Here is a 25,912-nt window from a genome sequence, read left to right on the forward strand (position 1 = left end):
CGTATATTCTCGGATTTTCGAAATTGATTAACTTGTACAATGGAAAAGTTTTATTATTATGCAATAATAAGAAGTGTAGAGCCTAAAAATTGCACGAACGATTGTTGGAATTGTAAAAAGTAAGTATTGAGTAAGTAAGAACCTGTTGCACTTAAAAGTAGTCATATAAATCTTCAAGACGATTCATGTGAAAGACATTCAACAAAAACTATAGCAGAAATACAAATATGATTACGCAAGATCGTCAATTATCCAACGAGAGATTTAGTAGAAGTTCTTGGCATTTTATTAGGTATTGTGATCAACATTTTGGCTTTTTTGAGTCATAAAAATATCAGTGCAAAATGAGTATCTCATTCGCTAAAACCGGAACATAAACACAATCGTATGCTACTTTTATAACAGCATTTGAAGCGTTTTAGAAGGGTGTTTATAACTGGAGATGAGACTTAAGCTGACCACCATGTTCCTGAGTCAAAACAAATTGCTAAGGAGAAATGCGAAACCTGGCACTTCGACACAAAATCGAGCAAGATAATGTTAACATTTTTTAGAATTTCGTTTGTTGATGAAATCTGGCACCACCATAGAAACAATAAATTATTAAAGTAATATGTTGGATTCAGTGGATGTAAAATTGGTGGGAACATAAAAAATATATTTCATCAAGATCACGTACCGCTCAAAAAACCATCACAAAAATCTCTTAATTAAAGTAGAAAAAGTTGGTAGCAATATTTATCCTGTTCACCATATTTGGCCACCTGTGTTTTTTGATAGTTTCTACATTAAAAAACTTATACAGGTAAAACGATTTCAATCGAAAGAAGTAATAGCAGGCATGGAAACGTACTTCAATAATTTTCCAGGGATAGAATCCATAAATTAGGATACCCACGGGACAAGTCTAGAGAAAGTATAACGAAAAATAAAATGTATAGAACAATTAGGTACGTCATGTGTCCAACTGGAAAAAAAAGAAATCGAAAAAAGTTGGCGTTATTTCAATCAGTAATATCGTGCCAGAACAAGAATGCTATCTCGTTGGATATTTTTATATCAAATATTTCTCTGTGTACAAAAACTTAGCTATGGTCCCACGAACTAGTACTTAGGATCTCCAAATAATTTTTGTAGGTTTCTATTGATTAGGAGTCACTACTTGGATTTTTTCTCTGTTAGTATTCTGGTCGTAGAAGCAGCAGAATACTATCATGGAATTTATTGGAATGTGTCTCCTTCCAATTCTTTTTATCACTCGGGAATAAAGAAAAGTTCTTCTATTGTTTCTTGTCGGTAAATAATCTACTGTGTAAAAAAGAAATTATCGGTAAAGATATATGTATAACAATATTTACAGATAGTAAAGTGCGATTAACTCACAAATAATCGATTGGAATTTGTTCACCGAATGTTTCGAAAGATTCGAAATGAACTAGGCACAGAGAATACGATGGCCCGTTCTGTTTTCGAGACAGTAATCACTCAAAAAGGACTAATAAAAGAATAAGGAACACACACAGATGAAAACATAAATGAGAGTCTATAATCGATCTTAAATATTCAACTGTTATTTAGAAAAATTATGATCGCAAAAAGTTTAATAACTACACCGACCTAAATAGAAATTGCTTCAATGATTTTTAGGCTATTAGGCCGTCGTTGGAAATAACTATTGCTACACGACGTTTCACCAATTCGTACGGATGGCATCTTCAGAAATGCCTGACTGTCTATCAAAATGAAAGCATACTATTTTGGTACTGCCTGAAAAGCATGTTCAGTTGTAGCAATGGATCTGCTTGCTGCCTTAGATTTTCTAATATAATCTAAATATACTGAGATGATGAATAACAAAAATTTCCAGCACAAAATAGTTGATAGTTGAGAACGGGTTCTTACTTATTTTCCAAAAATCTAGCGAATGATGTACGTGGTTATTGATTTTAAATTTCCCACCTCGTTTCCTATGAAAAAAGTAATTCCATAAAAAGTTGAGCTGTTATCATTAATCAAAAATTCGTATGACGTTTCTTTATCATTTTTGGTTCTTTATTACCAATACATATCACAAAAATCTCCACCGTTTTTTCTGTCTGTTCGCAATAAACTCAAAAACTATGGAATAGATTTTCACCATTGATGATAGGCATTTATAAGGAATGTTTGCTTAAAACATGACACTAAGGCCAAAACCCACTAGCATTACGCCACGCCACCCCCCGCCACGTGTCGAATATGTATACGTATGTTTTGCCATTTAATTCAATTTAAAATTCTCAAATGTAACCGCCGGGTGTTAAGACGTGTGAATGCCCCTCTCTTGCCTAGAGATCAGAATATGCACCAAGAAGCTTTCTCTAATGACCGTCCAAGAGAGAAAATTCTTCCGTCGTTATTCCGGCCATATGACCCATACCCACAGTGATGAACTTATAGTTTGTATTGACAAGTGCCATTAATACGATGGAATATGCACCTTTATAATTATAATACGCAGACCCACCTCCAATGGGACAACGTTTATTTACATGTTTGCCGTCAAAGACTTCGATACAATTGGGAAAGTTCCACATATGTTTGTATCTGTCTGCCAATTCTCTCCCAATTGTTCAAGTGGTTTCGGTATCGCTATTGGATTCAAAATCTCCTAAATAGCCTTGCATATATATTTCACTATATTTCTAACAGCTGTAAATCCGATTCTAAAACTAAATCCTGTTGCTAGGTATCTGAAACATTACATTTTGTTATTGTAGTGTCCTTGGATACAATTTTGGTAGATAAAATAGTTTTATTTCAATACAAGCTAAATATTTATCGTCTAAACTCAGAAATTGTTTTTTATAATGCTCTAAAACGGCAAAGTTCTAAGAAAAGTGGATGGGGCCACTGAATAATAGGCACCCTAGAAATTTGAAGAACAAATATGGACACTAGGCAATAAGTCTTATATTCCATAAAGTTTACAGTCTGGTGATTCATTACAGTTTCATATCGATCACAAATGACTAAACACGACGAACCAGTTAATGCTGAAGATATTAATGATAATGAATTAGATACCAGTGACTATTCTTATTATTTTTCTAAAGCAATTATTGTTTTCTCTTCTTTTATCAAACTACGTGTAAGTGTTACATCTTCTTTTTCTAAATCGATTATTACTTCTTCTTTTTTACATGAATTCAACTGAATTTTCTTTTTTTTTATAAATCCATGCTTTTTTTTACTTTTTTCTCTAAATCAATTAATGTTTCTTCTTCATTTTACTTAAAATATTTTCTTCTTTTGTTCTTTTTCTCATCCGCGACGTAAATTTTCTCCTTTTTCTATATAGATACTTTTTCTATTTTGAAATGTATCTTCTATTGTTTCTTCTCCTTTTTTTCTTTTCTAAAGTCAATTCTACAGTTGTTTCTTCTTTTTTTAAAAAAACTCTTATTGTTCCTCCTTCTTTTTTACGTCTAATCTATCGTGTTTTTTCTTTTTTCTAAATAATTGCTTGTTGTTTTTTCTAAAGAAATTGTTGAAGTCTTCATTTAAGATATATCAAAACAATGCAAAGTGAGATATTTATTTATAGATTTAAATGGTAGTATATATAATGTATTTCTCTTTTAAGGATAGTTTGCTACACACATTGTACTAAAAAATTGGCACGTACAATGAGGTAGTTGAAAAAATATCAGTGTACAATATTAATCAATATCAACTTCAAAACACATTTCTCACGAAAAAAACTTATTTGATGCGATCCAATTCTAAATAAGATATAGTCGTTTTTACATCGAACAGAAGTTATATATGTTGTATATAGTTTGTTATAGTTTGTTTTCATGTTTGTTATAATACATAATAAAATGCAAGTAGTGTTAACAACTTATTAAGTATAAATCTCATCCATATATTCGCTACCAAATATGTAGGCATTTGTCTTTTAATTCTTGCAAAGCCGCGGCTGGTAGCTGGTTTCACATGTACAACAAAAAATTGGAAAAAATAAAAATTTACTTCATGGTATTGAATAGATTCAGATGAATGTTTTACAAATAAAAATACCATCTGGCATATAGATATGATAATTAATTAATTCTTAGTAGAACTAAGTGGTATAAACGATAAAGCAAAAGCATTCGGTCTATGACCGTTACGCCGAGTTAACAAAAAAGCGATGCTCACTTTTACAGAGATATTTTAGTCTATTCCTGAATTAATCTTGATTAATGCCTTTATTGTACTGATTTTAGTTATACTAGAATAATTAGTATTTAGAATATTATAATCATTTTATTGCGATCAGAACTGTTTCAGGGACTAATTTCTTTATATCAATTTGGCTAAATCACCTTGTCAAATGATTTTCGATAAACATAGAAAACCGTATTTTCTGCAGCACTATTCTCTCTAATGAGGTAACTTTTACTTTTCAAGCATTAAACAAAATCTGTAGGTGCCATAAGTGCTCATTTGAGCTGACATGGGACTGTATGTATCTATTGTAGGATCCATTGTATCCCCCTTTCTTGCTGCGATACTGAAGAACCCAGTGTTTACAGCGACTCCTTTTAAAAAGTCTAGAATGTGCTTGAATTGCCGGAGATAGGTGTAGTGCTCTAGAGTTGTTTAGTATTTCACACTTCGAGAGAATGTGGATAGAGGTTTCGTCCACTGTGCGTCAAAATCTGCACGCCGCCTTATCTGCTACGTCTAGCATCATCAGGTGTTTGTTGAGCCGACAGTACCCCGATAGAACTCCTATTAGTATTCGTAGATTGTCTTTAATTCCTACAGCGTACACATAAGAATCTTTGCCTGTCTCAGCCCCTGTAGATAATAATATATAAATGAAGTTTCATCATTATCTTTCAATACGTCAGTTAAATAAATTAAATGCGCCTTTCATTTGTTAGAAGGTTCACTCACAAATAAACAAACAACGAAGCAATTTGAAGAAAAAAATTTAAAAAGAGGTTGTACATGTATTTGTGTCCTCCTTGATACAGTTGCCTGCTTTCTCGACGCATACAGAAACTATCGTGTTTCGGAATTTCACTACGTTCCTTAGAAAAATTGCTGTGGCCGAAGTTTTTCACTTGTATTCATTCTCACGAGGTGTCCGTTTAAGTGACAGTGTCCCATTAAGAAACCTCGTCAGTTGTTTCTATTGAATTTATATCCTTATTACACATTCCGAGGAGGAGTCTCAAACGTCAAAGACATAATTCGAGAAGTAAAATGAGAGTTTCTGTTCTGTTTAAAGTGGTTACTCTTAGGTAAATAGAATGATTCTCATCTAATAAAAGGGTTATTCTCTTTATCGGTGTGTAAAATGTATCAAAATAAAAGATTTTTACTATTCACCTCTGATATAATTTCGAAATTAAATATATCGAAAATGTATTCTTTAAATTAGAAAACAACTAATTTCCTGGGTAATGCCTTGAAGAATACTCCTCTGAAGAAACGATATTAACATCCCCAATGGCTTGCAATTGCAAGGACAAGTTGTAACTACTGATTAGTTTCGACGTTAGTAGGTCTCATCAGAGCTGTTTAACAACCCTCGTTCAGGCTTGAGACCCGAACTGAAGACAACGTCACAGAGCGTCTCTATCTGGTTTATGTAGTTGAACATTTTCGAAATATTGAATTTAGAAGTTATTTCAAAGGTGAATACTATTATATATATATATATATATATATATATATATATATATATATATATATATATATATATATATATTTATGAAATTACGTGTAAGTATTGATTTATAATCTTGTTATCTTTCATAAACTACTTATGTAACTTTTATTATTGATTTTAATAAACATGTGCCACATATTTTTTGAAGACTGAGTAAAAATATAACACGGCTTTTGTTTTTAATTTGGTGATTTCCAATACTTCTTCCATAGTCAGTATTACCATAGTGCCAGGGCTAATATTAATAGTGTTTTACTTGGATAATTATTTAAATGCTACAAATTTGGTTATACTTAGTATTTCGACTGTATCAAAGATCCGTGGAAAAGTAATAAATGTTCAAGTTCAGTTTTAATAAAATGTTTTACGATTTATTCAACATAAAATTTGATTATTTATTTATTTGTTATTTCCAGTTTTATATTTTATAGTACTATTTGAGAATTACGTAAGAAAACCCATAAAATGTATATAACTATGTAGTTTAACAAAAAACAAGATGATTTGAACATAATATGTTATGCATTGTCGGTATCAAATATCTGCGAACATATTTGTAGTAAAATAAAGATATCTAATTATCCAATCTATCTGATCGTAATAAACTACAAATGAAATTAGTCAGCTACATCATTATTGTATAAAATTCGAATTTTTGGAAGAAATTACAATTTATTGTTAATACAAGTCATGTTTAATAGTAACTATCATTTTATGGAATAAGCAGATATTTTTAGTAATTTTCCACGTTTCTACATAATTTTACCAACAAGGGACTTGTCAATTAGCTTTTGAATTCCATCTTCAAACAATGTTGACGCTTGTCTCAACCAAGTTTTAATTTCGGTTTCTGGTAATCAAAACACATGTCAGACAGTGTAATCGTGAGTGTTGGTGTAGTGATAGTATAAGCAGTGTGTTCAGCTTGTCATTCTAGTACACCCGCGTTGAAATCGGCGTCGTTGTCTTGTAGCCAGATATCTAAGGTATTAAGAAAGAATCTAGCTTTATTCGAGGAAACTTATTTAAGGAGGTCAAAACTGTTAAAATAGGTTCGGACAGGGAGGCTATAGCTGCTTGTAAGTCCTTTATTTTTTTTTAGTTATTTTTATGTTTGTTTTTTAGTTTTTACTAGCTTTTTCTTACAAATTGTAACAATTTTTTGACAATAAAGTATTTCTCTCTCTCTCTCTTTAAATCAAAGAGCTTGTGGTAGTCACCGAACGTTAGAAAGGGGCTGTAGGAAAAATGATCTAGTTGCTTCAAACCAAATGCTATGATACGATTTTGAGTTCGGTGCCTTTACTAATCAAGCTACAATTTCTAATTTAAATAACACGCATTAATTTTTTCATAGTCTTCCAATGCAGCGTTAACTTGATTGTGCCCTCACGGAGGAAAAAAATCTTCCAGCAACACCCTTTCGTGGGTATATATGATTTTTAAGGCCGATAGTGTTTGTTTGAACTTAATTTCCTTAGACGATGTCGGATATTGCTATTATATAGACTTTTGTTTGGATTTTGGTGTAACTTAGGATAGCGGTAGCATTGACAAAACCGTTGGTTTTGTGGAACTTTAATCAGTATTTCTTTACTTGCAGATAGTTCGAACGTTCCGCTGAATTTGTACAGTTCAAGAAACTTGTGGAAACGCAAAGCATCTATTTTCTTGAATTTAAGGTTAACAGTTTCCAACGAATCTTAAATGATGATAGGAAAGCAGATACTACGTTTCTCATTCTACACATTGCACATCATAAAACACTCTCATAAGCAAAACATTCGATCATTAATATTTTTTTTGGTAAATCACCGCCTTTTTGTCGTGAAACAAGAATCGACAACATTGTTCAAACTGTTGATTTTGTGGAACTTGTCAGTATTTTTGCTAATGAACTTGAACACACCTTCCGATAGTTTGGAAGTTCCATCAAAATTTGTAAAGTTAAAGAAACTTGAGGAAACTATTCACATAATAGCGAAACTAATTAATTAAAATTGGTTCATTTGAATTTATAGTATGTGGTATTATTTGATTTTAATTTTGACTTATGGGCTTTGACTTATTTTGATTTATGGGCCGAACCTATTTCAATATATATATATATATATATATATATATATATATATATATATATATATATATATATATATATATACAGGGTGTTTCGGAATAGCCCTCCAATCTCTCGGGAAATGATTCTATAGGTAAATAAAAAGAAAAAAGTTGGTATAACAGAACTTTCAAAAACGCTTCGTAAGAGTTATAGTGACCGATAGATTTCGGCCGGATTCCTAATCCACCATAAATATTAGGTAGCCATATTGAATATGTCGGGTCTGAAATTATCATGCCAATTTGTTTAGTCTATACGTATTTTGACCGGAAAAATTGAATAAAATAGGTCTCAGATCTGTAACTGTAACAGTTTTCACGTTAACTGACGTAAAATACAAAAAACTCAACTCCAAAATACACTTTTTTTACGTTTGGAGTGAAATAACTTCGTTAAATGCCTAATAAATGAATTAAACTTTCGATTAAAACTTACAAAAAATTTATTTCTGAAGAGAATGATGTGTACAACCTCAAGTTGAATATATCTTCATTTTATCGAATGAAAATCAAAAGAAAAATGATGTAGGCAAGTGTTACGTTCTGGATAATATTAAGAAAATTATTTGTTTCCATTGTATGAATTGTAATAATATTTTAAATTTAAGTTATATTTTTAATGGTTGACAATGGGCAATACTCAATAATCAATAATCACAATATTCATTCATTTTTATTTTACAATAATTTGAAGTATAAAGAGAATAATATAAATAATAAGAGAATACTCAATAATACAAAATCTAATCCGATAAAAACTAAATGTTGCGCATGGGATTACCTTCTGTTCATTTAAGTTTCTAAGAGAAGTTTTTCAAACATATAACAGAATTAATAATTTTCAAATATGTCTTCTAGATTCAGGCAAGTAATTATGTATACAGTTTTGCAGCAAAATAGTAATGACATCTTTAACTGAAAGACTTATTTGATCTGTTAATTTGTATATTGGAACTACTTTTTGTCTTCATATTATAATTATGGTAAATATTACGTAGTATTGACCTTATTTGATTAGATTTGCCTCTTTAAATAATAGATTAGATGAATATAAATTGGGTTCATTATACATAATTCTGGTTCTGAGGTACCTTTTTTCCAGAATATTGGAGAGATATGTAAATTTGGAAAGTATCCCCCTTAAAGTTTTCGTTACGTTATCAAAATGTTTGACCAATTTTAAGTTTTCATCTATACTCACACCTAGGTACCTTAAACTTTTCGTCGCTTTTTTTTAGTTATTATCTCGTTTGTTTTTATTTTTAATACATTATAATTATAATAAGAATACGTTTTGAACCTACACTACGGCACAACAAATATAAAACGTTATAATATGATGAATTTCAACAAAATATTATTTGACTGTTAAAAACTAGGCCAACTTGTAAATGCTTTTCAACTGATTTGTTTTAAGGTTCATGTATGTATAATCTAGCTTTATATGCTAACTGAATATGCTAAACAGTAAATTTATATTTCACATAAGCGGGTGTTGTTTCGTTATTCTACATTTATCAACAGGGCGGAAAGGAAGTTGGTAGGAGTGACACCGATTTTAGTACAGATTGATGACTACATTACGTTTCATACATTGAGATTACGCTAGTTTATGAGTAACATTTATGATGCTAGATCTCTAATACATATCTATTTAAATTTAACACAATTTTACCCTGATATACAGATATTGACCGGAGACTGCTGCAGAATATATATAGAATTTCTAATAATTTCACGTGATCAATGACGTTGGTTCTGCGCCATAGTATTTATTATTAACTAATAAAAATGCACCTAAGCTAAAAATCCGATAATGTTACGAATCTTCACGTTCATCAACAATATTTAAAAAAATGTAATGCACTAATTTTCATAATTTTAGAAATATTCAGCTGATTCACGTGTTATTATTGATCAAATGAAATGAACAGAAATATTATCATAAGCAGAGTAATTACTCATGAAGTTCCGTTAAAGCAATACGTTGCATGTACTGGATCAATTGGCTTAGTCCACTTCCGACAGATTATGGGGGACCTGCTCTGCATATTTTTCCAATCTGCTGAAAATATTCTGGGATAATAGAGCTTGGAGAACCATTTTTAGAATGGGGCCTTGTATTACCAAGCACTGGGACACCTTTGCCCAGCATACCATTCCGTTTATGTCGGATGGTTTCAAATAATCTTATCTAAATCTTAATCTGATTTTATACTCTGGCCAAGCTCTAAGTGATCTATCAGGTTAAACACTACATAAATTCCAGACGACAGTTCCGGCAGAGGGTGTATGATAAAATGCTGGTGAATGTGAATGACAGATGCGGACACATTGCGAAGAAAAATTAAATGAGCGTTTGTTTCAGACATCACCTCTCCATTTGTATGAAATCTTTTTCACTAAGCTATTTATCTAAATTTGGAAACAGAAAATAATCGGAAGGCGCCAGATTACGAGAATATGGCAGCTAGAACTATATTTTCGGCAACAATAGTGAACGATTGGTCAAGTTCATTGTTGTGATGGAACAAAACTTTTTGTCTTGAACAAATCATGTGACTGTGAACGGACATTTAGCATCATCAATGTACATATGGCCACTTTGGAAAGCGATCACACACGGTTTGTATAATTGTTTTTACACATTGGAAAGTCTTTAATCAAATTTTTCACCCCTATTTACCTAATAATGAAAACAGTTTTCTTCATAAGAATATTTAAACCTATCTGTTAGATTTATGTAATATTGTGAGTGTTTTCAATCTCTGAAAAGTCACTTTTTAGTCAAATATTTTTGGTACATGATTTTTCATCAAACCGACAATCTTTTTTTATTCTAAATGTAAACGTAAGACAAACGATCAAATCATTTTCTACTTGACTTTTGAATTCACATTCATATGAAATATTTATTTTTTCCATTCATTAAAAAAATTTTGTGTCTTTTGTAGCTAGTACGTTACTGACGAAAAGAATCCTATTCAGGTAACAATACGTAACATACGATGAAAGAAATATAGAAGTAGTTCATTCACAAACAATAGGCGTAGTATATATCTTAAATCAACATCTCTCATCTTATCGTTTTTGGAATCCGGTTCAAATTATTTCGCATAGAACAAGTACAAGGCGATGAAAAAGCTTTTACCTTTCACTACAAATTAACTACAAATAAAAATGCGTTAAGGTTACGAGATTGTCATCGACTTCCTAGAATCGTAGAGAGAAGATAACAAACAGATTTGCATTAAGAGAATTTCAATGTAAACACTTTAAACAACTTAAAAAATAAATTACAAATAAGTGCCCCAATTTGGTTGGTGGTGATGTATCAAAGTGGTATTTTAGTCGTTCTTTTAAAGGTAAGTAATTTGTTTTTTAAAGTAGTTTAATTGTTACTTGAAGGAGTAGAATATATGGTAAAATCTAACAAAGGTTGGACACTATATCGTGTACCTCAAATGGTCGTCAAAATGCCATTACTCTTAAAAAAAATTAACTTAAAAATTTTATTTAACGCAAGTAATGGGGCGATTTTATTGAACGACTCTTTTATCTGAACACAAACAGGAGCACCTGTTTTTTGGTAGGTTAGTTTGATTTCTTACAAGGATTACTTAAAATATGAAAAATAGTAAAATCACTACATTTGTCGTCAGAATGGGTTTAAAAGCGCTTCTTTAAAACTCAATCCCGAATATCGGTATTGCGGTCGGAGCTCTATGATTATTACAATCCTTCAAGTAAGAATAAATGAAGTATACTTCGTTATTACGAAGGTAGCTACTCCAGATTTGAGATAGATCAATAAAAACTAGTATCTATAATTGGATATTGCTTTACTGTGTTTCAAAATATACTCCATAAAGATCAATGCATATTAACATGCATTTGAACCAATTGTCGAACCATTTTTTCTTTTCCGATTGAGGTACCTCCAAAATATGTTATTTGAACGCATCAACCGCTTTTCAGGTGTACAAGCACGTTGACCTCGCAATTTATTTTTGATCTGCGGACACAAGAATAAATCATTAGGTATTAAACAAGGACTGTAAGGCGGATGACCCATCAGTTCGATGTTTTCACTGTTGAAAAACCTTTTTGTTTGAAATAATGTGAGAGCTCGCATTGTCATGGTGGAGAATAATTCGGCTTCTGCGATAGGTTTTCATGATACTTCTGGTAAACAAATGCTGGTGTACTATTCAGAACTGACTGTTGTACGTTGCTCTTATAGAATGGTGGCGATATATCTAGTTATTCCGAAAAAACAGACGACCATTTGCTTCGCAGTGCTTCGTACTCGTACAACTTTTGTTATCTTGATCCTGAAAGACCCATACAATCGATTGCTGTTTAGTTTCAGGTTCATATGCATAGATACATGATTCTCCTCCTGTAACGAATTTATGTTTTTGCAATATTGAATATATACGAGTGGAACTAACTCCTAGGTATGCCTCAATCTGACTGTGACTATCTGGCAATATCAGCATCAATGTTTTCTGCCATAGCAGCCGATTTTAGACTCCCTCCACTAATATCATCCTATAGCCAAGCGCGACCACGATGAAATTCGGAAAACCAGCAACTAAAACTAACACGAGCTCGAAATGGGGTGCTTAATCACCAAAAGTCGAAGCGAGTTGATCGGCACACTGCTCTTGGTTTAATCCACGTCGAAAGTCATAGAAAATCATCGCATCAATATTTTCGTGATTTAATTCCATTTTTTTTTATCAAGATGTAAATATTTCATGTATCTGTAAACACCTCAAACAGCACACGTATGAAATCACAACTGTATACGTTCACCATTAGAAATTCATACTCACATATTCACATCAGTTTTACCATATCCCAAAACTTGAGTATCGACCCTTGTATAATAATATAGTCCTCATCAAAATATTCTCTGTTATCTTCTTGTTCGTAGAAAATTTATTATTTTTCTGATATTTAACTGCTATGGTATATTTTATTATCATTCTAGGTTTGGATACTTCTTCTTACTCTTTTCAAACAAGTATTTTTCCTCTTCCTATAAATATTATCCGGCAAAATATAATATCAACGTTGATATTACTGTTGCTATTATGCTAATTGATACCAAATTGTAATCCTGGATACGACTCTGTTTAAAACTGACCCATTTTATTCCAAGTTGACATTTTGATTGATTTTTTTTCTCCTTCATGATCAATGAAAGTTATACATCGAATCGTGGTTTTAGAAAGCCAACAGTTACTTTCAAGATTTATCGTAGGTAATAAATAATAGATATCAATGGGTTTGATGGCGAGCAATTACAAATAATAGCATTAAATGAATCCAACTTCACAGTTATAAAAGGGTTTGTTGCATTGTTATATTGTTAAACTAAAGAATGTTGAATATTCGATATCAGATTTTACTATCAATATCAAGGAATATCGAAAGATATTAAGCTTATTAGTTTGTCCTTGATGGTTAGTGATCAAGCCACAGAATGAAATGAGTAAAAAGTTATTAGTAGATATTCAAATCATTAACTAGATTAGGTATACAGACGGTTGGAAAACAAACGAAGGTTCTATGATGTATGGGCCTGGAACACTACAATCTGAAACTAGCCTTGCAATTGGATCCAGAGTTAATTTTGTGAATGGGTTATAGACAAAGTACTACAATAATTTTCATGATAATCACGTATGTTCAGGCGAAATTTCATTTTCAAAATGTGTCTTAAATCAATGTTGGGATAGCAATTATGAAATTATTAATTGAGCTGAGAGGTGTTTCGAAAATGATCTCCATGGGATATGGGAAATCTCACTCAAAATTAGAGAACGTGGTGCTGCTACTAGGTAATACTTCGGAGGACTGGCTGACGGAACCTACTTGCCAGAGGATGACAACATTTTTGTAATGGGTCTTCCGTCTGATATAGTTGCAGCAAAATTAGCTGCAAAACATTACGATTCATTGTCTCATACGCCATATTCACTTCATATGGCTTCCTCCGATTATTTCCTGTTCCCAAAACTCAAAAAATAGCTTGTTGGAATTGAAGAGGTGATAGCGGAGGCAAACACGTATTTTGCGAAACTTCTTAAAGATGATTTATAGGGTGATTTGAAAAAATATAAAAACAAACTCACTGTAAATTGCAAAGTATAAAGGAAATTATCGTTAACAATGAAATAAATTTTTACAGTAACTTTTTCATTGAAAAGTCAAACTGCCCTCGGAGATGCCAACATGTTAAACAATCTATGAGACGTAGACTACGTTTACATTTATCTTGGCTGCGGGCGGCTAATATTTATTAGGAGTCATATTATATTTTCGTATTTTCCATCTTTACCGTTTCCCACTTTCAACACGAAGTTATTTATTTATATTTGTCACTGATTTTATTGGTTCCAAGTTTATGGAAGGCAGTTTATTTTTATTTCATGAAATTAACTTGCAAACAATATTATATAATTACTTAAACAGGTTACAAACTAACTACTCTTCCAATTACCTGTAATCTACAAAATTCTAGTCAATAGCTTTATATTTTGAGATACGGAAAAATACACGATTCTTAGTGAAATTATTATCTTTATGTAATCACTACACATCAATGCATTTTTGTAACCGAAGCATCCATAATTTAGAAGCTTGAAACTAGGAATATTTTGGAATGTTCTCAAAAATATATGAATTGCTTTAACTATCTAATCCTCTTTCTTGAAACATCGATCAAGTACATGTTTCTATAAGTTAAACTATAATCAGAAATCACGAATATTCAAATCATGCGAACAGGATGGATGTTCAATGACTGTTAGATTATTTTCTCACAAAAATTAAACTGCTATGCTTTGTGTGACGAGGCATTATCTGCAGATAAACATTTTGGTGTACCCGTTTGCTGTAACTGTAACTGAAAGTTGTTCTTTAAGCTTAATTGCTTTCACTAAACTTGTACTACGAATGAACAATTCGTACATAACTTTTTTTCGCCATTATTAGTGTTAATTGAGTGAGTGTGAAAGCAAATAGCTTGGAAGCAAATCCATTAGCCACAGAATTTTTAATAATTATTATATATAATGATCATGTGAATATCAATTTTAATATCCTTGATGAAATTTACCCATAGGTCTAAAGTGTGACGGTAGTAGTTTAACAAGTGACTGTAATAAATTGTTTGTTTTGTGAATGTAATTGCTGCATCTAAAAAAATAGGCTGATGAATGTATGATACCCAGCTTGGTAAGATGGGCGGAATATGACTACTCTTCATTCTACGTATAAGTGCTGAATGAAATTTCTGAGTCATCAAAGATATAGTTTGGAGGTGAGAATAAGGTAGGAAAAAGTATTTCCACCAGAATACCAAAATTTTCGTTTTTATTGTATATACATTACAAAAAAATACCATTAAGTACTGAATCTTTTACTATGTTACCATACATTCTAATATGTCCATTAACTCAATTAAATGTCATACTTAAATTTAATAATATAGTTTTTATATCACTTAAAATAGGAGATTATATTCTTTTGAGATGAGTCTCTCTTATAGCACACAATTCTGATCTAGAGTCAGATATAATACACCTCCATCTTTGAATCCAGAAAAGGCCCTGGAAGATATCATACAGCTTCGCAGTGTATATAGAATAGTATCAGTGTATATTATTGTCTTACCAGTAATCTACGCTTGTAACAAGATCGTAGTAATGCTGCTAAATTCCGTATAATTAGGAATTATGACTTTATGGACTTGAAACGTAGCGTGATAAGAAATGTCATGTATTAATAAAGTTCTGTTGGTTCTGTATATATTATTGAATTTATTGATTTGAACGAAAGCTTCCGCAAGTGGAGGTGTGTCTTTAGACCTCTAATATCGATTTTTGAGGTTTTCTATGAAATACTACATAAATTATTTATCATAACTGCCTTGAGGGTTTTGAGTTAAATATTTCTGAGACAATAATTGCACCGCAGAAAATACCAGTAATTTTATTCTGCCAATAATGCATTTAGTGGTGTCGATTTCATTGCACCGATACAATTCAAAGGCATTTGGATATTGGATATGATCAATTTGTTGTTTAAATCAATACTCGATACATATAAATAATATCCATAGTCTATAACTTATCTAACAAAAGCCCTGTAAAACATGATTGGAAGGGATTGCGCTCCATCGATGGTTTCTAACACATTTTAAAATATTATAGCTTTTTTCACATTTATGAAAATCATCGTGAAATTATCATAAAAAAATAATTGATTATTTTCCAGTTGAGAGGGTCATTACAGTTTCTCCAGTCCTTTTCACTACAAATTGCATCAGTTTATTATTGATGTTGCTGAATTTACTGTTGCGAATCCAACACCAAGAGTTGTCTCAATCGCTTGATATATCTTGGATTTTTTCGATCATACGTCTCACTCAGTCAATGTTTCCAACAGTAACCGGAGAATAGGGTCTACCAGCACGTACCTCTTCACAAAGCGATATCAACCACCTTTTAAATTCGCTATATCAGCGAAATGTGAAGTACTTTTATCACCAAACCATCTTTGAATTCATAACACATCTTGAGGAATTCCTTAGTTCGATGTCAAATTGTATGTACCACTATCTACTCTGTGATAGCTGCGACTCCACAACAGTCGTAGCTATCATATAATAATATGAGCGAACAATCACCTCTTGAATTTTGTTGCACGAAACTAGAAATACTTTGTACCTAACTGATAAGAGGTGAGATACTCTAATATTATTTTAGAATTAATTGCACATTACTTGAATCATTTAAATTTGCGCAATTGTAGAAAAAGTATTATAGGGAAAAGTACTTTTATCACTCGGGTGTTTGCGATACTCTTAAGCATGTGTCAGAAAAGCTGAGTTTTCTTCATTCGTTGGAAAATATTTCAATTTTCAATAAAAAAAGTTTTAAATATAAATTTACACTGTTGATACATTTAGTCTTAAAAAGCTGATGTCTTTCTAGAAAACGGTCAAAGCATGTAAGACATATATAAGATGAAACATAGAAATTTATAAGTAAACTTAAAATACAAACGATCTTGTAGAATAAGCGATATTTTATATAAAAATTTGAAATCCAGCAGATTGCAGCAGTTTACTGAAGAATGATGACATGGGTGACAAATTTCACGAGCGGTCGCTCCAATTCCAAACGACTAATTCAAGCTAATTCCAATATATATCTATTGCAAACAATAGATTTGTCTTGAAGAAAAAGGACTGTTTAACCTTTACACTACTATTTTTCACAGATAATTAATTGAATTGCAAAGTTTTTGTCTATAGGACATAAACATCCGGGACTCCGTCCTCCAAATAACTTTTTAGGTGGTTCGGGCCCCCACAGGTCGTATGGAGTTGGCGCATATGTAAATAGATCGAATATAAAATATGACGGTAAAATTATTGATATGTATTTTCGATAGAATAATAACAACTCTAAATATGAAAAGAAATTTTTTTTATCATAACGCTACACGCAATTTCGTATTATTTATGTTTAACAACAATGTTTGACGTACGAATACCGACTAATTAGTGAAATAGTTTCGGTTGAAAAGCCGCATATTATCAGTGTTGTTAAAATACATTTAATTGGATAAAAGTAGGTACCAGTAAGTAAAAGAGTCCCAATTATCTTTTAAGAACCGTATTAAAACCTTAATAGCGTTTCGAATCAAATGACAACATCATTTAGAATTTCAACGCTTTCTCAAGACCGGTTAACCGGTAAAGTCAAATCCACAGTTATCTTTTGAGCAAGTTTATACAAGGTTTATTATTATTAATATCAACATAGTCAAATACATTTATAATTATGTATGCTCTACCATATTCGTTACTTCATTACATATAAAGAGAATAATAGCTCTAATTTTATTTAATTTGGTGGCTATGCACTCTGTGTCTCTTTGAGTTCCGGCGTTTATATTGGTTATAAATATAAATTAACTATATTTGCTAAATGATTTTGTATTATATTTATTGGAAAGAAAATAATGTTCTGAAATTAATGCAACTATATAATATTAAACACAATAGAAATCAAAATTTTCCATTCAACCTTAACAGGGTTATTTATTTTAATCTAATTTCAATTTTTTATAAACACTCGAGACACACATATATAATTGTTCCTTTTTTATTGGTCCCAATACATAAAATTCATTGACCTTCTGTTTATAATTAAATCCACAAATATAATTCACTATTACTTCCTCCAGGTTGCTAGCAATCAGCTTCACTCCATATAATTCAGAAACTCAGGAACCAATCGACAATCTTATAAACACTTTTCCACTCCTGCGACAAACAAAACAAGACAGAGGCGACAAAAAAGAGCTTCAATAGCTTTTTACCCTATTTTATATGTTCGTATCCTTTTTCCAACTTGTAACTATGTAATGTTTTATAGAAACCATAGATATTGACGTAATCATATATTTTCCAGAAAATATGAGTATGATTGGTTCACTGTCTCTCTCAATAGTTCACATATACAATTACATAATATAAATGTTAATTTATTACATAACATAATTTTAATTGAGTCATAGTCTATGATCCTACTAAATGTTGTATCAATATTAAACACCAAAGTGTACTAACTCTAATATATGGCAAAGTTTTAACAACTGAGAACAACTACAAAAAACGTAATTTTTAGAAACAACATATATTGCCCAAAACGGTTTTTTTATTAATAAGAAAACTGATTTATATTTTTTAGATTTTGAAAACATAAATTTTATAGAAGTTCAACGCCATCGGAAACCAACCTTTACCTAACTAAATTCAACTTCACTTATAACGGCCTAACCTATATAATTTATGTCATTCATAACTAACCAATAAGTATTTAGATCAATTCATAACGATATACTCTATAAAACTTTGAAATCATAATCTAACCAATGAAAAATAACAACAACAATATCTATAGCAATCAGAATCAACGAGGTTAATATTTTTATGAAATTTCAATTTGAATATTGAATTTTGAAGTTGATGAGTCTCTGTTTTATAAAAGATTTTACAAAATTTAACACAACTAATTAATGTAAGTAATTCTTATTATTGTTATACTTTTATACATATTTTTATATTGTACTTTGACCATAATTTCACTCCCCGATGATGAATACAGTATTCGAAAGCTCGGAAAGAGTATGAAAAAAAGAACATTAAAGTTAGTACACTTTGGTAGTAAATTTTGTCACAAACCGTTACGAAAACACTCATAAACTAGCTGGCATACATTCAACAATTTTCTTTATAGGAGTCTCAGTTAATGGGTTGTACGAAATATTGAAGGACCTTCTTATATTTTTGGTATTTTTTTGGATTTGAAAGCAGGGAAGGGAACTTTTTTTTAAAAAAGTTGTGATATTTTAGCTTTGTGATCCAAATATCAGCGTAAAATCGGAAACAATAGATATGATACCAGAAGATTTATTGTTTAGTTGAGACCTGGGGACATATTGTTGATAGAGTTAATAGAGTATAGATGGATAAGACTTTACAACTCCCAGAGCAGCTCAGAAGATGTACCCACTGGACTAAAACATTCTTCCGATACAGTAAGTGGACCAGTGTTGTCGATGTATGCTTGTTGCTATCGAAACATGTGAAAAAAAGGAAATCATTTTAAGAGATAATTGCTTGGGACCAAGGACTGTATGGAACCCGTGATAATTATTATAGAAATTCAATTCTCAATTTTTGAATGAATGTTTCTAAAAATGAATCTTAACCAGTTTAAATTAGCTTGAATAAGATTTGAAGTACTGCAATTAGTTGTTGACTTTTCTCATGAAATCGTGACAAAAAATCGAAACTGGCAAATATCTACATCACTCTTTTCATCTGCTCAACTAAAATGGTACCATAACAAGTTGAATAATAAAATATTCCGATAACTGATCATATTTAACATCTAGTTTGTCAATTTGAAGTACTTGATATAAATTCTTTATGAAACTGTACTTTTATACCTAAATTCAACCACGTTCATATTTGTCACATGCTTGTTTGTGATTATGAATTATTCCTGCATGTCGTAACGGTTTAAAATAATGTGTGAGAAGGTATAATAAAAAAGTACATCCTCCAGTCGCTGTAGTCGCTTTTTGCAATATCTCTCCCTCTACCTTATCAAGAGTCAATGAGCACAATTCTATGAGTACACCAAAAAATGTCGCCCTCACTTCACCTCTTTCGGGGCAGGTTTTTAATCCACTGTCTTGAATATTTTTCGTTTTGTTTCAAATTTCGAGTTTCTGAGAGCTTGATCTTCTTATTATTTCATTGTTGAAATTATCGTCCTTCCTAGTATGTAATTTCGAATAGTGTTGCACGTTGAGGACTCAAAATACAACTTTCCAAGAGTTTTTAAAATTCCAACGTTTCGAACTTTTATTTGATAACTTTCATTTGCTAACTCAAACGTTAAGTTATAAAGTCCCATATATTTTTAGCCTTGATAAGATCGAAACGTTGGCATTTTAAAAAATTCTTGGACAGTTTTATTTTGAGTCCTCAACCCGGAAAACCATTCGAAATTACTCCTTATTATTAATTACACTGATACACTTTGTACTAATATAAATAAATAGTAAATGACGGAATCATTCTTGGGCACACAAGTAATTAATAACTGACTTGGATTTTAGTATTTCAGTTGTCCAACCTATTTGTCAATACCCAAGATGCTCTGAAACAGGGTTCTAGTGACAAAACGAATAGACGTCTGAAATAAAACAGATTTACGTACGTGTAGATTCATATGCCTGATAAGGGAGTGGCTTACACAATTCAAAAAATCTTGCGAAATTTTAGGTAACGGAATAGGAGAAAAATTTCACGAATAGCGACGAATAGTGATTTGTTTACAATGCACTACTGCGAACGAAGAATCCTTATCAAATTTAAATCTTGCGAAATGATAACTTCAGAGTCAGAATTATTAGATCAATCCGTATCATCATTAAGATACAAGCAACGAAAATAATTAGCTTAATATCCATTAAAAATGAATAAAAGTTTTACAATCTATTATTTGTAGAGTTTCCCAAATGATTTAAAATAAATCTATTAGCGGGTTTACGCCACTCCGAGTCGATAATTAGATTTGTTGTATTTTTTTCCGTGTTCTGGGATTTCAAACGTTAAATGTAGAAAAGTTTCAAGTTTTAGCAAATAAATTCGATTTTTGACCACTGTGCGCTTCCTTATCATGCCGAAAAAGTAAATAGATTAGAGCAAGTTACAGAATTCTGTCCACCTATATAGGTCATTTTGTTTAAACCATGGGAAATGTTCATAATTCTTCAGTCAGTATATGGTATTTTTTTAATATCTCGATAGCCCCTTCTGTGTCTCTAACCTTAATCGGTCATCTATTATCATTTGGACGCATGCGCAAGCATATTTTCTAATTTATAATAAAAGCAAACATCTTCAGGTTGAGATCGGAAACTTTTCAGATAACCCTCGTACTTTCCAATTGAACTATAGTATACTGGGATTTTTACTGACAAAATATAACTTGGTTAACTATTGAATAAATATTAGATGAAAGATAGATGTAGAAAACATACTTATCATATCTTTACCACCCACGTTACAATTAGAAATTATAATCTCATAAAATTTGTGTCCGGTGCAACAACGTCATGTAATAATGCGTCGAGACGCGATCAGTTTGGATTTCAGCCCCCACACCCGGTTTCTCATGACATTTCCGCCTCCAACAAAAGCTTCTATAACATAATAATTGTCCTGCCGCCTCTGCTAACGATCTCAATTTCGCAGGAAAACTGACAACTTGATTAAATCAGGTTGTACGCTATAAGTAATGCAAATTAAATATAAAAATAGTTGTTAGGAAGTACAGTAGAAAATATTATATTGAGAGAATTGAAAAAGAGAGAATAGTTTTTAAAAAGTCGATTTACAGTCCCAATTTTAGTCAATTAAAACTGACTGAAAATTATCTCATCATTATTTAAATTACTTAATGTTCTTGTAGGAGAAAGCTATAATACGATATCAAGCGATTGTGTTAATCTATATCTATATTATCCAACTTTTCTCAGCATATTGTCTAAAGTTTCACGCCGTGGCTGATAATTTTCGCAACCCGTTGCTCTTTAAATCATTATTTCACTTCGTCCACGAAGTTGAAGATGTTTGGGCCAAAACTATCCATAACTACCTATTGTCATGTTGTCGGTTTTGAAATCTGATAATTCGGTAGTCAATTCGTTATTTATTCAGTATTATTAGAACATATTTCAGTCTTACTCTATCAAAACACTTTGTTATAAAAGATTGTTTCACCTGCCATCAATATAAATATAGAATCAATTGAAGATCGGTTTTATCTGAAATATTCTCTTTATTTAGACCAGTATTAGCAATGTGTACCAATTTGTCCATTTTAACACCTCTAAATGATAGTCAAGCCCGATACGTTATTCTTTCAATTGAATTAGGCAACGAAAATGCCAAAAACGCTCTTCTAAGGGAAAATTACTTTAATCTCTCCGTCTTAACACCAGCTAGGACTACTTAGGTCATCCTAGCAATTACCTATCTTTCCTTAATAACTTTGTCGCCATCAGATACCCCAAAATCGTCCCTTTTGTTACCAATCGGTACTACAAATTTTCTTCTGCTGATGAATTTGCTTATATCACATAGCTGATGTATAAAGTCACTAGGTCTAATTGTCACGGAGATAAAATACCTGTGGATATATAACCAACATAGTGAAAACCACTCAACACTCGGTGGGCAAATGTAAAGCCGGTGGCATGGTGAAGAAAGTGGCAGCAAACAGGGACTACAAAGTTATCATTTAAAGCATTAGCTTGCCCATATATCACTTGTACAAGCTCAGTCTAGAACTGTATTGTACAAATTAATACGTCAGACATATAGGATCATAGGAAGCTAATAATAGAATTGCATAACAGTGAGGTAAACTATTGAATATAGCTTCAAAAAAAATTCAAAATAGCTTCACCAAAGGGAAGATACCAAGGGGAATGCAACTCTACAAGCGGAAACAACACGGTATATGGACGGCTCAAAACAATTGATAGATGAGAAAAGACCAAAAGACCTGGAAATCGTTCCACTGCTATCTTCACAGACACCTAAGTAACTCTAAGGAAACTCGATTTTGATGAATGTGTACTTTGAGCTAGTATGCGATTGTATGAGTGCTCTAAAGTCACAGTGACTGGAGCATGATGGCCGTAAAGACAATAGCAAAATAAGTAAAAACAAAAGAATGTTAAAATTGTTGCAAGGGTGACAAAGGAGTCTTTATATAGATTCTGGTATTTAGAAAAGTTTACACATCATATAGTAAGTCACCTTGTGCGGTTGGTGGCACTAAGGTTAGAAATGCCGCTGGCAAATTACTTGATTTAGACACAAAATCCCTGTCAAGTAATTACCAAAAGTATTTCGAAATTTTCTCTTAATTTTTTATAAAAATTCCGTTGTTAAATTTTGTTTATAAAACGGTATTGAAAATAGGCAATATGAACATATGAAACATATTTTTAAACAATTGTTATATTCAATTAAAAGGAAAAAACTTACCAATACTTGTTAGAAATCAAATACATACCTGAAAACAGAAATAATTATCAGTTGAAATAAATGGAAATTAGTTCATTAGTCAGTAATAGTAACAATTTGGTTTAACGACTTCTACAAAATGTTTAAAAACAATTTGGTAATGATATGATTAGATATTGACATTTTCATTTTATAATAACTATATCCATATAAATATTATTCTAGTTTTTTTGTGATTAAGTGTTTTATAGATTTCTAGGTACTGACCTCTACTAGTTGTTTGGAATTACCAGTGATTATTAAAGGTAAGTACCCGAAGTTTATTGCAGTTAAGACGACTATACATATTGGATTTACTGCCAGCTCATAATTGGAAAAATCTTTATCTGCCACATAAGCATTTTTAAAATAATTTTTACAATGAGGAAATGATTATTTTTTTGTTGCTTTATGTGGTAATTTCTAGTTTTCTCAGTGTTATTTAAATGCATTAACCTTCAGGAAATGTTTAATTGAATGCACTCGATAATAAAAAGAAACATTATGAATAGAAATATAGTATTTTCATTTTAACGGTTTTACCAAGCTCCTTCTTACCGGTCAAGGACATTATAGCTTGTGCATTAGCAGACACATGTTATTACTATGCACAACGGTGACGCATTTACTTAATATTTAACTTTTATCCTAACCGAAATTCTAGAAGAATATCTACTGTTGGTGAAAAAGTTTATACTCTAGCGGTTTTTATAAGGCGCAATCAAAAACTTCTTTCGCTAACAGAGCCGTATATACAAAGTGACGGAAAGAAAGATAATGTTTACTACCCGAAGCGATTGTCCATGGGGTCCTGGTAGATGTTCATAAAAATGCATAATATTTGGTGGTCAACCAATCAGAACTGTGATTCGGGAGTTAAAACGCATTTCATTTACCCTGCCATAAGGCATAAATAGTCCTACTCTGTGTTTCGTAGCGTCAGTGATCCGAATAAAAATATTTTGTTCTCTTATTATTTTTTCAATGTGGGCAAAAATAATGATAATAATAATAATATACCGAGAGTCAATATACCATAAATGAATTCTACCGACCAATCCCAATGTGTCTATTTGATAACATAGCGTCCGTATACATACGGTACAGACTGCCAGTTCGGTAGAGAAACTGTATTTGCTAATAAGGGTGCGGCTGTAATCTGACTATAAACCGATAGAAAATGTTCTGCTATAAATGTTCCTAAATTCGTCCTTTTAATACTGTACGTAATTCACGAATAGAGTATAATGAATTACGGTTGGATAAATAATAGTAAAAATTGTTGTTAAGGTTAAGGCGATAGCGTCAAAAAATTGTCTAAGAGAACACACAACAGCCAGTAATCGTTAGAGTTAAATTATCGAATTACTTGCAGTAAAATAACTAAGTAATAAAAAAAATAATTAAGTACAAAAAGAACTCAGTTCCTTCGTGCCTGGAACTCTGATCAAACAGAATTAAGTAGTTTATTTCTGTGTTTTCTTATTTGATTCTAATAACTAAATGGTGCGAAGCTTTGTACGAGTATCCCATTTTGAAAAAAATAAAATTACGCCTAATCTAATTATGTATAATGTCCATTCGTTCAATTTTCAAATAATTAAACACAATTCATAATTTCTGCTTATTCTGCTTAAAACATGCCTATGCCGATACATGTTCTTCCATTGTAAATAGAAGAACTATTAGTTGGAATTTCTGGAAGCAATGGCAATATTCATACTGAATACACTCTATAATTGTGAGTGTTGGTGTAGTGGTGGTGTAAACAGTGTATTCAGTAGAAGAACTATAACCAAACTCGTGCCCTAGAATATTACTCCTACTCAGTCTGTGGAAAAACTGCATCAAATGAAAATTTATCTTTATATTATTTTGTAGAAGAAACTGTATGCATAATGTACAATTGGTTCAAAAGTTACCAAATAACGATTTCAATACAGATGAAGAGTTTGCTGTTCCATTTATCAACTGTCACCTTTTTTCTCATTTATTTAATCCTATCCAAATCAATACAGAATTATAAATTCAGCTGAGATACTGCAAATGTATTTATAGTAATTTCGGCGGCCATTTAAGACATAGTGTAAGTATGATCAGAGATTTGTTCAATAATCTAACCTAGAAAGGTTACTTTCTGCTCATGGAAAACATTGATAATGACACCTTCTGAAATCAAAAGAGTTGCAGTAAATTTGAATTTATTGCTGGAAAAAAATTATACGAATAGCAATTTAATTTCTTCGCAACTGGGTATAATGTATAATTACAAAGAAAACGTACTTTATTACTTTGATCTTTTTTATCATAAAACTTACATCATCCACAAGAAATGATATTGATTTGAGGCAGTTAAAAACATAAACTGCAGAGAAAACAAGGATTGAATTTAAAGTAAAAAACAT

General features: G+C 31.4%; 1 protein-coding gene and 1 long non-coding RNA gene across 2 annotated transcripts in view; one reads left to right on the plus strand and one right to left on the minus strand.

The window, feature by feature from the left end:
- LOC130452730 (cyclic AMP response element-binding protein A-like) overlaps positions 1–25,912 on the minus strand; it is a 161,996-nt gene that overhangs the window by 42,380 nt on the left and 93,704 nt on the right. The window lies entirely within an intron of this gene.
- LOC130452732 (uncharacterized) lies at positions 9,049–24,022 on the plus strand. Its single transcript, XR_008910997.1, has 3 exons — positions 9,049–10,450; positions 10,780–11,190; positions 23,720–24,022. It is a non-coding gene; the product is annotated as an uncharacterized LOC130452732 (long non-coding RNA).

Source organism: Diorhabda sublineata, chromosome 2 (genome assembly GCF_026230105.1).
Source record: "Diorhabda sublineata isolate icDioSubl1.1 chromosome 2, icDioSubl1.1, whole genome shotgun sequence".
Taxonomy (NCBI): domain Eukaryota; kingdom Metazoa; phylum Arthropoda; class Insecta; order Coleoptera; family Chrysomelidae; genus Diorhabda; species Diorhabda sublineata.